Here is a 15835-nt window from a genome sequence, read left to right on the forward strand (position 1 = left end):
TGTTTAATGTAAATGTGTTTATGTTTTGCTGTTGGTATGTCTAAATAAATAAATAAATAAATAAAATAAATAAACACCCTCCAATAGTATACAGCAGCGCTTAACACTTTTATTATTAGGCAAAAAATGATGAAGCTAATCAATCCACCATGCATTCTACCATCTCTTAATTTATCCGCGCCAAACTGCGAGTCCTCTCTGAAGTTGATGCGAGCAGTAATACAATTTGCTAGGGCCACGCGATCCGTTTCTATATTCAGAGCGGACTAGCAGTTTTACGACTATAACTGTCTAATCAGCTATAAATTTAGAAATCTACCATCAACATACCTACTATCCATAGTGCCACTATTCGGTGTAATGCATGCGATCAAAGTTTGAAGGCCCTAGATAACACTTGGCGAAGCACCCGATTTACAGCGAAATCGTTCCTGACACGACACGGGGGCTATTACCAACTTCTTCGATAGGCATTAAAATTACGAAACTACTAGTATATAAGTTTGGCCGTACCAGTCTTCCACGTAGAGCTCAAGGTTCGATTACCGACCACTTAGAGCCTATCTGAGTTACCTACTCATAAACCAACCTAATTAAAACATAAACACATATATAAAATGGAATATTTTTTCGCGAAAAATATTAAAACCCTTGAATGGTGTTAGATGTCCAAGTTGTACTGATAAATACTCAACTACTTCAACTATAAGTTCTTGTATAAATTTCTGCACTCATAATTAAATACTAGGTTTTTTTTCAACGACCACTATCGATGGTAGGGACAGTAAATATTTGACTGTTAATTTTTATTTATTTATTGTAGCTGTCATTATTTGGCATGCCTTCCCGCTCAAACAGCTTAAGGGTTGAAATAAAATGAAATGAGATATTTATTTACGGTAATATTGGTACAATAAGATGTTCACAATAGTTGCTAGGAATCTCACAATCAGCCATGTCATGGCATGCAAATTGTTACGGCAAGTTAGGTTATCAAAGTAATATTAGATTTTAACATATAAGATGTCTTTGGATTCGTCTAAAAAGTGGGTTTTTGTTTTTTAAATATTTGCTAGTTTCGCCTTACTTTACATCAGCTGCTATAAAGAAAAAGTGTTTTTTTTTTGTTTTTTAAATATTTGCTAGTTTCTTCTTTCCTCACATCAGCTGTTATAAAGAACATTATTGTATTGTAGTTTAGAGATTATTATTATAGCGTATGACATGATAATAACCGTTCCCACCCCGCAACCCCCCGTTTATATTGAAAGTGTGGTGCAAACAAATTCGCTCGCTTGTTCTTTATTACTCCATTAGCCACACGCCTTGTTTTGATTATATTTCAAACTATAATTCAGCCTTTAGCACCGTCTGTATGTAATTTGACTACCACACAATATTTTCATACATTTTAAATTATGACATTACCTTAAACATTCTCCAGTCTTTTAAAAATCCGATGTAAACGTGTTATAACAAAAGTATAAAAGGAGTTTGCCGTCCACCTGATGTTAAGTGGCAATTGCCACTTATAGACACCTGTAATAAACCCCAGATAATATTAAAATTCTACTTGAGGTCGGCCACACATGCATGCACACATGGATATATAATATCCCTTACCGCATGGTTCTCACTAGCGTACAGTAGCGCAAAACTCCTGTAATGCGGTAGAAATAGGTGTGAGGATAACGATGGTACCACCGGTGTCGAAGCACAAAGTTTACTCGAGGTAGTAATAAGATGTGTATAAATAAAAATCATAAAATTAATAAAAATATAAGAATGTGGAATGTGTTAACACTGCACAGATGTCTTATCAATGAATACGTGAATATATTAATATAATAAAAAAGAAAATAGCTGTGATGTCAGACCAAAAATGTAGACAACGCATCGCGGGTCTTTTGATGGAAATACAATTATACTAGTGACTTACATTGTAACATTGTAAATGTGAAGTTTTTACGTGAAATCGAATTATATTTGCACTAAATAATAAGGCAACTTACTTAGCAGATGCCATGAACACACAAAGACGAGCACACATACATCTCCCCAGAACAGTTTAAATTCATCTTTCAGATATCTGTCTGGCCGGGGTAGAATCCGGAACCTGCCCATCAGTTTTTTAAGATTTTAACGACTCATCTGAGATTCTGATTTGTACTAATTTCGAATGTGTTTTATTTTGTGTATACCTATAGGTACAAAATACGAATAACTTTGGTTTCTCAATATTTTGTTCGAAACCTATCTGATTGTTTTTGATCTGAAGTAAATTACAAGTTAAAGAGGATAGGTGGACCATCTCCAAGAGTTAAATGTCAAGGCAAACCGCAACCGCATGAGATAAAAAATATAAGCAAAAATAAATAAAATATTTAATGACCTTTTTACTGTTACCGTTAATATAAAATTACGGATAATGTTTTCGGTCGTACATTTTTTTATTCTGATGTATTTGTTAGTATTTAAAGGGAAGGAATTTTACGTTTAAAAAGTCAGCCTTTTGGTTACTCGTCAATTCATTACTGTCCCACTGCTGGGCATGGTCTTTTCTCAGATTGAGAAGCTTAGGTCATAGTCTACCACGCTAACCAAGTGCGTATTGGTAGACTTTACACATCTTCGAGATTTTTTTTATTTTAAGGTTACTCTCAGGCGAGATTTTCAAAGGTTTTTCCCACGCCGATAAAACTAGTGATAACTAATTTGTAATCCGCACAAAATTTAGAAAAAGCAGAGCTTGGGATTTGAACCTAGGACTAAAGCGGACGAGTTTCAAACCACTAAACTTTCACAACTTACCTTATTTGAGTAAAAAAAAAACAATTAAGCATCTATTTTTTAATCTATGCTTACAATTCCAACTTACCTATCGAAATAAATACAATTTTACTACGCATATAACATTTAACTACAGATGTTGGTATTTTTATCCAGTTTTTTAATAGCACGCGCCATTACGTCAAAGGCCTTCACATATAAGTACTCTAACCGCGAGCAGGTCAATAAATATTTAACACTAAGTAACTTTTATCCGTGATGTCCGGTGGGCAAATCTGATACGAGTGCATACAAGCTTATGATAACTTAAAAACTCTATTTTTATTCCAAAAAATTTTTTAAATCTATTTAAAGACTTTTAATAATTTCTTAATGCTTGCTTACATTACATTGATTGAAAGCCTACCAATTGACATTCGGCAAGACACTGTCATACATCAGAACATAGCAACCAACGCTTACTTAACTGACGGGCAAATTTTTACGATGCGTCGTCGCATCGTAAAAATTTGCGAGATCCCTCAACGCATCGCAAGAACTTGCGAATTGATTCGCATCGCGCATTCCTGCAATGTTTCGTCACAGTTGTTGTTGTTGTTGGTCACCCTGGGAGACGCTATGCCGCACGATATCGCATCGCAGCAATTCGTGTCGCAATTTTCTGCGTTGCGAATTCGCATCGCGTCGCATCGCAATTTTGTGTACGAGCCCTTACGTAAACAAAGGTGGCCGCGGGTCCTCCGGAATCGAACAAGCGGTTCTATCACTTTCAATATTGACGTTAACCCATAATTGTCCTACTAGTGGGTACGGATCTCCTCTCAGAGTGAGAAAAAGAAAGAGATTTATAGACTATTCACACATTTCACATTTAAAATCACAGGTACGAGTACGTAGGGTAACTTGTAATTTGTAATAAATTCGAAAAATCAAAGCTGCGTCTGTATTCGAGCCTTCGGTTTAATAGCTGAAAATCAAACCACTAAGCATGCAATGACTTAATGAGCCGAATAACAAACATTAAAGTTAAATAACAGCGTTTACATTATCATTTGCTAATGTTTACAAGTAAGATCAAATATTTCGGCAATGTAAGCCGAGCAACCTCAATGGCTGACCTCAACAATATGGTAATTGACATACCGCCCAAAAACCTCGGCGATCCAGTCCGTAGACTTAATTCGAATGTAGAGATCATTTAAGTAAAAAATGGTTTAATCTGAGTAACATCCTTATATATTTAAGTACTTATTAGAATATAACGTTTCTCCGTCTGTTTGTTTGTGTACTTTTAACTCAAGATCTACTGTTCTGATTTGCTTGATTCTTTTTTGTTTGGAGTTTTTGGTATTTTAGTATATTGATTATTTTATTATGGTATTGGTTAAGATAGGTAACCCAAAGTATAAATAGTATCAGATTTAATCTTAAATTCATTCCTATTCTTCAGTCTACAAGTGGTTAAAGAAAGTATATCCAATTTTTATTTTGCTCTTGTAGAAGATCGTAGTAAATTCCAAGTGCAATAACATTGACATCTTAGGAAGATTTGAGTCGTAATACCATAATAAATTGCGATCCCTTTACTTAGTAAGGATCACTATCATTGCAGTAAAGCAAGAAAAAAGTTAAGTTAAAACAAATCTGATTTAATAATTTGAAATAACGTAAAATCCTTTAAATCAAAGCTTATTCAATATTACTTAATTAAATTTTAATCATATATTTTCATTTTTCATATTTCATAGTTCATATTTCATAAATTAATATTCTCAAGTTTAATATTCCGAAATTGATATTGATTTAATTTCAAATTATGTTTAATTTATCATGATTATTGAATGTTAATTTTGATTGCACATTATGTACATATTAATTAATGAAATAAATAAATATCTTTAACCACAACCGTTCATATTCTATTTGACTTACCACAGACCACATGAAACTAGAGAAGTGAAGCAATTGGACTAATTGTGGTACAAGGTTTGATGCCCAGCTGAGCAGGTACCAAAATGAACTTGGAAGGTTATAAAGGATTTTTGAAGGTGGAACCGTTCATGATTCGACTCCACATGTAACTCCGCCATCATTTCTGCCTAATAACAGTGTATTGCGCTGCTGTGTTATAGTTTGAAGGCTGTGGTAAGGGAGATATAATTCTAATTTAGTCCTCAGGCGTAACAAAGTCTCAGTACCTCAGGTATCTCCAATCCTATGTGGGATCCCTATTGGCACTAGAGCCCATAGGGTTCTGCATGCTATTTTTCTGCTTCTATTGCATAAAATTATATATTAAAATACAATATTATTTAATAAAAAATATTAAAGTTATTAATGTTTGTTATAATCTTTGTTCAAGTATTATTTTACTAATTACACGTATATCTACTGAAAAGGATGTTTATTTTCCTATACAAAACTTACCTAATCGATCTCTGAGCTAAGATATTCCCGTATTATATAAGACGATTGCCCACTCATTGGACGAAAAGTACCCATTTGGACAACGTTTAAGTAAAAATCTCTTCTACACATGATAACATACAAATAGCATACGTTATTATCGACAAAGTTGGAAAGCCGGTTTCGCGGGGTCAAAACTTTCACGAAGAGTGGCGATATTTTTACTATTTGGTTACACGTAATATTTGATATCGATGTCGCTACGGCTGTGCATACGATCGACAATTTAGGTAACTACACGTACCTACTTAAGTAAGAAAGAAAGAAAGAAAGAAAGAAACATTTTTATTCGGATAAATTGCAACACAAAAGAAATATAACGGAAAGACAAAAAAAATAACATAATACAAAAGAGAAAAAAAAAATAAAACAAATCATCAACAAAAGGATAATAAAAAAAAAATGTACATTCAATTTTTATAATATACATAGTGTCTTTAGTGAGCATCTATCTGAGTCTGTAGACATTTTCTTTATCTAAAATACCAGGTATATATGGCAGGCGGCATAAGCAAATACTTACGCCTGAGATTAATAAAATCTATTTCGTACCTAGGTCTTATCTACGTATTTTTTCAAAATGAACTCGTTCGATTCCCAGGTAAGGAAAAAGATTTTTAAAAAATCGAATGATGCAGTTTTAGTTTTTATCAAAATCGACCTAGTAACTCCTTTCAACATTTTTGGCTATTTCATATAGTTAACATTTGGCCCTGAATACACATTTGAAAAATTCACCTGGTACCTACTACAAACAACAAATACACATTTCTTCCAGTTCAGTTTGCTCTAAAGCTCGTTATCCTAACTCCATAAAGTATATTTGAAGACGAACCTAAACTTTTGGCTTGCCTCCCAAACAATGAAATCAAGCGAATTCATAATTACCAGTCGCGGGACCGGAGGGGGGCACAGGGGTTTTTTCGTGGGGAAACCCTGCGTGGATTGCTCTCTACCGCAGGGGTAGCTGAGAGGATATTCCAGACTTAACAATAAATGCTACCACTATACTTTAACTTGACCAGTCTACCATCAATAATAATGTTCCTAACAAAACAAGTGAATATTTCAGAAACCAGATTTAACTGGAATCAATTCAGTCGGTCGAATAACGTTATTTAAAAGACGAATAAGAAAACAATCGTCTAGGCGCGTATTTGAGTTATTCGTAATACAAATAGTTATTCAAAGTTATTGAAGTTTGTTTTACAAATGTTTGCATTGAAACGCAACGCAAAACTGGTAATAATATAGGTTTTTGGTGCCTCGTCTTAACATATTGAAATGGAAATACGAGTAGTATATATGTATTAATTATTTTATGAGTAAGATTGTTTTGTTTAAGATTGGTCTAGAAAATAACCTTCCAGTCCACCTAGACCTTTTTTAATGACGAGTGAGGAACCCCGGACGCCTTGGGAGCGAAGCCGTGTTATGTGGGACTTTAACCACATTAAAACCCGTGGCCGTCCTTGGTGCTGCGTAGATGAGGATGGGATATCCACAATAACGTAAGCGGAGTCCTCTAAGCGCGTTGCCCCGTCGGGCTCAGCCCAGACGAGCACAAAGCTCGCTACTCTATCCGGAGTGTACGGCGGTATGCGGCCAGTAGCCGGGCGGTTCAACCTTCCACTGTTGCCGCCCACTAACACTAAAAACCTCCTTTTAGTCGCCTCTATTCTAGTTCTTGAACTACAAGGACTACTACCTTTTACCTTACCGCCTATTCCTGATGGTAAGGTAAAAGGGGTATACTGCCGCCCATAGACATCTGTGGAAGTGGCCAACTCTATATACGGATGCGTTGACACTCTTGGGAATGAAGATGGTCACCTCATAATATGAATGTACATCTTAAGTAAGATAGCCGGCATTTATACCCTTCCACCTAAACACAGTATTTACCTAGAAATAGTTATCTGTTGCACAACGATTTATTTATCAATAGTTTTACTATGAATAGTGTTTTAACCATGTTTTGCTCTTTGGTTAAGCACGTAAGCATCGTAAAATGTATACAAAATAACTAATAAGTAGCTGCAACTAAAACAGTGCTTATCATTTTATAGCTATCACACGTGCTTCTGTTAAGTTAGGTAAACTAGTATAACTATTTCTTAACTTCTGTACAAATACAAATAATATAATAAGTGGGGCAGTAATGAGATAAGACGAGAGGCGAGTGAGGTTCCTATAGTGGAGACCAGAAAAGGTTCGTTCATTAATTACGTGAGGCCTTTAGGGGAAGAGGGGATCGAGCCAAATCTTATCTTACTTTGGGAAGATTATGGGAAAAAAATACTCATTTAACTAAGTATGTTTCTTCATTTAATATATTATTGTGGAATAAAAATATTAAGCTAATTACTTTTTTCGTTTCGAGAATTAATCTAACGCATTTACGTTAGAAATACATCTTGAAAAGTCACAATTGGATGGTTAAGTCAAATTTCACAACATCTCACCAGGGGGAGGTGTAGGAACGTAGCTAAAAACGTCAAACGTAATTAATAGATGCCCCCAAAGAGCTACCGTATCCCCTGTCTGCCTTAAAAAGCAGCTAAAAGAGCTTCCGGGGTAACAAGCTGCTCTAACGGAGAAAAAGAGAACATTGTGACTAGACCTATAAGTCTAAATCCTCTTATGTTAAGTAGGTTCTGCCGCCCATGGACATCTACAATCAACCCCAGCCACGTCGGTCTGATGGGAATCTAATCTTAACTGGGGATTATACACGTCTATGGGCACCGGTGGCCACCCTCAGGGAGACTCATGCTCATTGCTCGTATATATTACTATTTATCATATTGAATTCGTCTGCCCGTTGAGATTGTTTGCGATGTAAGATCACGTAACCCGTCGGCTGCTGTCACGCGCCACAAATTGAAGATTATTTACGTGTACACGTAAATTTAGAAGTCATGCTTCAGTGAAACGTGGTAGATATTAGATACGCAAATAAATTAAGATATAAGTAAGAAAATACTGTGATGAAAACGTCTACGCATTTTTATTTGCAGGCACCATATCTTGAATGAAATGTTACATTTGGTAATTATATTTTAAAGTTTTAATAACAAAATTAATGTAAGTATATTTCCCAAAATACAGCGTAATGTAGAAATCAGGTATGACCTTAATTAAAAATTGTGTAACCTTTTTTGTGAAGAATTTTTTAATATAGACAATTCAGGTTTGCTTTTTGAGTTTTGAGTCTTTCGCAATAACTAAATGTTGTCCAAACAAGGTAAACATTAACGGAAAATACAGATTTAAATTGCCACATCGCATGTATTACCTACAAGCATTTAATAAGGCACAAAAGTCTTACGTAATGTTTAAAAATCAATTTACATTTTGTTTCGTTTAAACAAACGAAGGACGAAATAAACGACTCAAAGTAAACTCAGTAAACACCGAGATGATCGCTTTATGTAATCATTGGTAATGGGTGGTAATGGTTTCGACAAATGGCAGTATAATAATAATAAATAATAATAATAATATTCTTTATTGTACCCAAAAAAGAACACAAAACAAAACATACAATTTTGGACGATACAAAAGGCGGTCTTATCGCTAAAACAGCGATCTCTTCCAGACAACCTTAGGATGAGGAGTTAAAGAAGAGATGACTTAAAATAATAGGGAGGGTGCAATTAAATGATAGATGCAGGACTAATATATAAAATTAAGTGTAAATATAGAGATAGCATACTATAGAACAAATAATAAATAAAGGGGAAAGAAGCTAAAAAAATAAAATTACAAAAAGAAAGTTAACACAGTTTTATAGGTGAATAGCAAGAGCACAGATTTTGGGAGGAAAAATAGTTAGAGGTGAAGGTAGTGAGATTTTACGAGATTTTTGAAGGAGTATAAGGATTGGGAGTAACGAATAGATACAGGGAGGGAGTTCCAAAGACGGATAGCGGATACAGTGTAGGATTTTTTGTAAAAAGAAGTTGAGTGAGAGGGAGTACAGAGAGCAAGATTTTCTGAGGAACGAAGGGTTCGGTCATTGGACAAGTGGAGGAACTGGAAGCGTTGTTTGAGGTAAGGAGGAGCATTTGGATTAAATAGTAAACAATAGAGAAGAGATAGAATATGAGCATTCCGGCGAAGGCGAATTGGGAGCCACTTGAGTTTAGCACGATATTCTGAAACGTGGTCATATTTTCTTAGGCCGAATATAAACCGTATACATAAGTTTTGGAGTCGCTCAAGCTTATTTAATTGCTCCTCGGTAATGTCGGGATAACACACATCAGCATAGTCAAGTATTGGTAAGAGGAGGGACTGTGCAAGCGTAATTTTAGTTGGAATGGGTAAAACATTTTTTAGCCTACGTAGCGAGCTCACTGCAGCAAAGAGCTTTCTACTGACCTCTGAGATCTGAGGTATCCATGAAAGGTGTTGGTCCATGTAGATACCCAGATTTTTGACCTTATTGCTATAGGGAATACGCACATCATCCAGTACGATTGGTGGTAACTGGTGCCAATCGATCCTAGAGATCAGACGCGAACTCCCTATGATAATAGCCTGAGACTTGGTAGCATTTAATTTTAGGCCAAAGGTTTTGCTCCAAGTCGAGATACAATCCAAATCAGCATTAGTAATCCTGATGGCGTTGGGTAAGTTGTTCAAGCAAGCATGATTGTAGATTTGTAAATCATCTGCATATAGATGGTAGAGCGAAGTGAGATGAAGACTAATAGAATTTATGAAAATAGTAAACAGGAGAGGAGACAACACGCCACCTTGCGGTACACCGGCAACCGTATTCAACCAGTACGAAAATTTGTCATCAATTTGAATCCGCTGCCGGCGGCCATGCAAGTAACTATGAAACCAGTCAATAGCCGTCGGAGATATGTAGAGAGAACGCAAGACCCCCAAGAGTATATATTATAATCAGCAATGGATCGAGGATTATAAAAATAATTTAATAACAAAACGGATTAAAAAATTCTCGCTAATTTATTAAATGACCCGTTAAAAAAGAATAAGGTGCAATTATCTCGATTGAAGGCAAAAATATACCATTAATTATATACCATTAATATAATTCATACTTTATTATATCGTCAATGGAAAGTCTAAAAATTGTACGTTTAAAAGTAGCCCATTTGCGCCTTTTGACCTTTCCAACGTAACGATATTGAAAATACTCGTAACGATATTACGAGTATTTTCAATATAACAATTACCTTTATAAAAGTTTAAGTCCCCTTACTTACTCCCCATAACTTAATACTCGTAATAACAATCGTAGGTAAGCTTTGTTATTCTCGGTTTGTCCTTAGATATGTTACTGATGATCTAACGTTAGTACCTTAAACTTCTTTTGCGCATCATAAATTATGTTTTAAAGCAAGCGTAAGCTATAATTACATTAACTGTGGAAGAACCGTGATTCAATTGTATTATGTAATTGTATATTTTAGTTTATGATGGCATTGTAACACATATGACATATGACTCTGTGATCAGCTTCGGGTAGAACGTCTGTTCTATATAGAATTGGTCACAAATGTCTATGAGCAGCATTTACTACTTCTATCAGATGGACTGGAAGCTTGTTTGCTATTTCACTTTATAAAAACAAAAATAAACCGCCTATAACAGACATAAATGCACGGGAACAAGAAATGGAAAACTTTTGGCGAATATACGGATGGACTGAATGGCTTATCTAACTCAAAGGGTGCTAAAACGCATATTTTATAGGCTTAGGATTTCGAAGGAACATAATTTAGGTGATTAACAGTCGGTGAATGTATGCCTGATTACTTCTTCTCATTCATAAAGATGTTACTTTAGAACGAAGTGATTTGCAACCCAATTAAATGGCAGATGTTTTCACGATTCTAGAGTTATCCAATCACCGGAATAGTAATGATAATGACTATTGCCATTCTTAACTAACGCTGAGGAAACTTGTGTGAAGTAACCTTTAGAAAACAAATGGATAAGATCTTAAGCAATCTACCTGTATTTATGAACGCCTAGTACTTACATGGCAAAGAAATGTTTAATTTATTTCCGAAATAACCTTAATACAATTAATTAGAGTACTTTTAATTTATAATCTTGATATAAGTAAGCTGATATACAATTAAACTCGCATTTTAGATATTTTTTAAATATAATAAATTATTAATTGAAGTAAATTGTAAAACACAACGCCGGCGCCATTCCCTTATCAAATTGCGATCAAGGCGTGGAATTTATACAGCCGAATTTCAACGTTGCAAACTTACAACTTAGCAATTACGATTTCTGAGACGTCGAATATAATATCGCGGTAGGTCTCAGGTATTATTACGAAGATTAGTAAAACAATAGACTCAGAATGAAGACACACTTTCTAGTATTACGTATATGAGTAAAATAGATCCTGTGTAAACATATCGAATTACAAAGACGTCTTGAATTTTCTTCAATAAAAAATATTGAAGTTTGTCAGTTTTTACCTTTAATATTTTTCTGGGAAACATATATGTATGTAACCATGTAACTCTCATGTACGTCACAATATTGGCCTAAAAGTCTGAAGAAAATCGAAATAAGTATAACTATTTTCAAACTCGACTTGTACAGACTCTACTTTAAAACTCATGTCGTATGGTACCGTGAAATTGAACATAAATTACTCAAAGCTTAAAATGACAGTTAAAATTAATACAAATACTCTGCTTGTGTACATTAGGAGTCGATTTAGTTATTTCGTCTACGTACCCAACCACATGTTAGTGCGATAGAGTCGAATTCATCGCGCATCTGTCCGTGAGAAATCGCCATTTAATGATCGCTTGCGGCTTCGCTATTCATATTTATAAACATGTTTAGCTGTCGACTATCGATTGCCGTTTTTATACGTATTCGGATTTCTTTCCAATTACACTAAACTTTATTGATCCATAACGAAATCAATAATTGTTTACAAATTGCCGGTAAATAAAGTAAAAGTTCAAAACAATCATAAACATATTTTAGCTGCAATATTTTTAAAGATTTAGTAAGTGTGTCACAATCATTTTTATCCGATATTGTTTGGTTATTTTTTGTGTTATTGTCTATTTTTATTTTACCGTGAATTGGAAAATTGAAGACAATTTTATTTCAAAAACTGTATTGACGATAATATTATTAATATTAATTTAAATATAATCAACAATACCTGTCGCGGAAGCGCGAAGGGAGAGTCGACCCGTTCTTCCGGGCCGTTTCCAGTTTTCACATCCACTCCACCCACAGAAGTTCACAAAAATAACAGTTAAAAAAAAACAAAACAAGTAAGTCACAACACTATTTCATTCACAGTTCGAAAAGTTTGAATTTCGAACGAACGGTTTGAGTACGATAAGCGCGCTCGCGCCAAAGGTTCATAATAAACTACAGGTGCGGCGAGAGGCTGCGCGTGTAGACCGCATGTGAATGTACACTGTTTTACGAATCGCTAATGCCGATAGCCGGTTCTCCGGATGACCCGGTGTCGGATAGACACAGGTGTGGTGTCATAACAAATGAGTCTAACCAGTAACTACTTTGTCGACACGGATGCGATTATCCCATATCCTATGCACGGATCTTGCGTATTTTTACGCATATTGGGACGTTTATCAAATGTGTCGTTCATTAATTAATCTATATGAAAAGTTGCCACTAACATCACACCTATTTCGGCCTTGTCATATCAGTATAGCGCTGTGTTCTAAGTTAAAGATTAGGTACATTAAAGCAGATTTACTTCTTAGAGACGTGTTATCTAAGTTATCAGACAAAGTATCACATAATGGTTAATATCCCGAAATAGAACCAATGGGACTTTTTTTACCAAGGTTTACTGCTCATATTGGATGAGATGCATGTTGGTTTACTATTTGTTTTCGATGGAAAATAAATAATATTTAAAAAATGAAGTCCATAACAATCTGTTTAAGTACTTAAAATACATTTTTATTCAGCTTTCATGCGATCAGAACATATTCTCAATGTATAATGATATGTACTAGTTTTAGGGTATGATCGTGTGAGAGTTTTAATGTAATTATTTACAATTGTTAAATTTTTAAAATATCAAGGTTTAAAAGGGCGGAACTTATGTCTAAGGTTGCATTCTTGCCTTTTACGGATGTAGAGACATAGAGGTCGGAAATAAGGGAGCCTATTTGACCATACATAGATTTTTTACCTTGTAAATCGCCGCAGAAATAACACTTAAGTATAATTCATAAACTGTATCTAATACTCAATATTACTTATTTACTGAAAAGTTCTTAATAAACTACAGTGGAAATGGATGTAATTTTTTTTGTTTGTCTCTTCGTACTTACAATGTTATCATATTTTTAAAGTCTAATACTTAGAAATTTAGGTATTCCTTTTCTAAAATAAATTGATTGTGTGAATCATATTTCCAATTTCAATAATACGGTTTTACCCAAGCGCAGAATTTAATCGTACCAACAATAATATTTTAAACTATAAGAAATTGTAAGATTTAATCCTTCAAAAAGAAAAGGTATTCACCAAATACGACTACATTATCCAAGCCCATAATAGCTTCTTAAATGTTGATGTTATTGAAAGAATAAGAATGAAAGAGGAAAGTCATTGAAATAATGAGAATGATAGGGGAAATATGTAGAATTGTTTTGATATTATCGACGTAGTCACGCGATGAAAAGTGGAAACGTTGCACATGTTTGATAGGACACTGCTGGAGTCAAGGGCGTCGCTAAGAGGGCCAGGGAGGGGCAGCTACCATCACTTTTTTGTTAATAAAGGGGAAATCTTTAATATGGGTTATGTGGGATTTTTATCCTTGAGGACAAACCTCTCTATACTAAAGGAGCTGAAAATAAAAACAAGGCTATCGACCATCTGCCTTCAAAGAATCCTTTCTTACTTTGGCCAAATAGTACGACGGGAAGACGACTGCTTGGAGAAGATCATGGTTGTTGGGAAAGTGGAAGGTAAAAGACCTCGAGGAAGATCACCAACCAGATGGTCTGACCAGATCAAGGACCTAACGAAGATGTCTGTCATAGAATGCCTAAGACAAGCAGAAGACCGAGCACTTTGGCGAAATTTGCAGCACACCTGCACAGTAGACGCCCAGGGCAGAACCTTCAGTAATGAAGAAGCGACTCAGAAGAAGAGAGGAATTTTTATTTACATCCGCAAAACTATGAGAATAACAAAGTCCTCGTTATCCTCATAGTATCCTCTGGGATCTTTAATGGAATACAAACGGAGTCCTACATGCACGATGTCCCTCGCCACACCTTCGGGGGTTTACGTCGGTTGCGGGCACAATAATAACGCCCTTTTCAGGGCTTCTGTCTCTGGGCGATTTAAGCTCCCACTCGTGCCACCCGCAACCCCGAAAACCACCATTTATGCGCCTTTTACAACAAACAGGGGAAACCCTAACTTTATTCTGATCCCGTAAGGACAGGAACTTTTCACTATACACCATTACCCTAATTTTTCCGCTTACTTATTTTGAACAGATTTTCCACTTATTACATAATGGCATACATATTCCCTATAGGGCCTTTTTTTTAATTTTTATCCGACTTTTTCAAAATTCCAGCGACAATCATTATTATTAGAGATGCGCCGAATATTCGTTTGGTATTCGGTATTCGGCGTATTCGGCATCTTTTTTGCTATTTGTATTCGGCCGAATTATTCGGTTTTGGTGCCGAATATATTCGGTTCCAGTATAACTATTTTCTTGTGTACACGACATGGTACAGGACTAAAATTCTTATGTAAGATTTATGTTATATAATAAGGCAAACTCAAATCCTATGAAGAATGTGTTGAATAAAGCTAATAAAATAAAGCAATTAAACTTCAAATGAACATTTATTTTGAAATTGCAAGTCAACACATTTATTACTTAATCTATAATTAGTATAATCAACGTTTATTTTAAACCTTAAATCAGTATTTATTTTTTAAACTCAAATCAACATTTTAAAGTATTAATAAATACACATAACTGGCAAATAGACCATAAAAAATGGTAAACCGAATAATTCGGCCGAATATTCGGTTCGGTAAAGGTTTAACCGAATATTATTCGATATTCGGTTATTCGGTGAAACCACTATTCGGCGCATCTCTAATTATTATCATCTCAATACGCATATCCTCCTAAAATCTGAATTATAATACAAAAACGTATTTTCTTTCGTAGTTATTACAGAGCAGGTAACGCCATCTATTGCCGAGTAGTAGAGATAATCACGTAAAAACTAGGAAAGACATTTACAATATTGTTTTACGCTATAAATAAACTTCTAATCGATATTTAATGACTTGTTCAAACTTATATAATTATGTACTTTTACAGCTTATTAATATCAAATTGTACTGAATTTAGTAACAGATCACTGAATTATCCAGTTTTGGCATTTTTGGGCATTTTTTTATCGTATAGAAGTAACAGACGAGCATGCCATCCACAGCCGCTCATTGATATCTGTAATCAACCCTAGATAAGATTAGATATTCCTACCTGAGGTTAGCTACAGATGCGCCGCTACCCCTGAGGACT

This window comes from Epargyreus clarus, unplaced genomic scaffold (genome assembly GCF_041222505.1).
Source record: "Epargyreus clarus isolate Ecla_fem2 unplaced genomic scaffold, WU_Ecla_fem_2.2 ptg000012l, whole genome shotgun sequence".
Classification (NCBI taxonomy): Eukaryota; Metazoa; Arthropoda; class Insecta; order Lepidoptera; family Hesperiidae; genus Epargyreus; species Epargyreus clarus.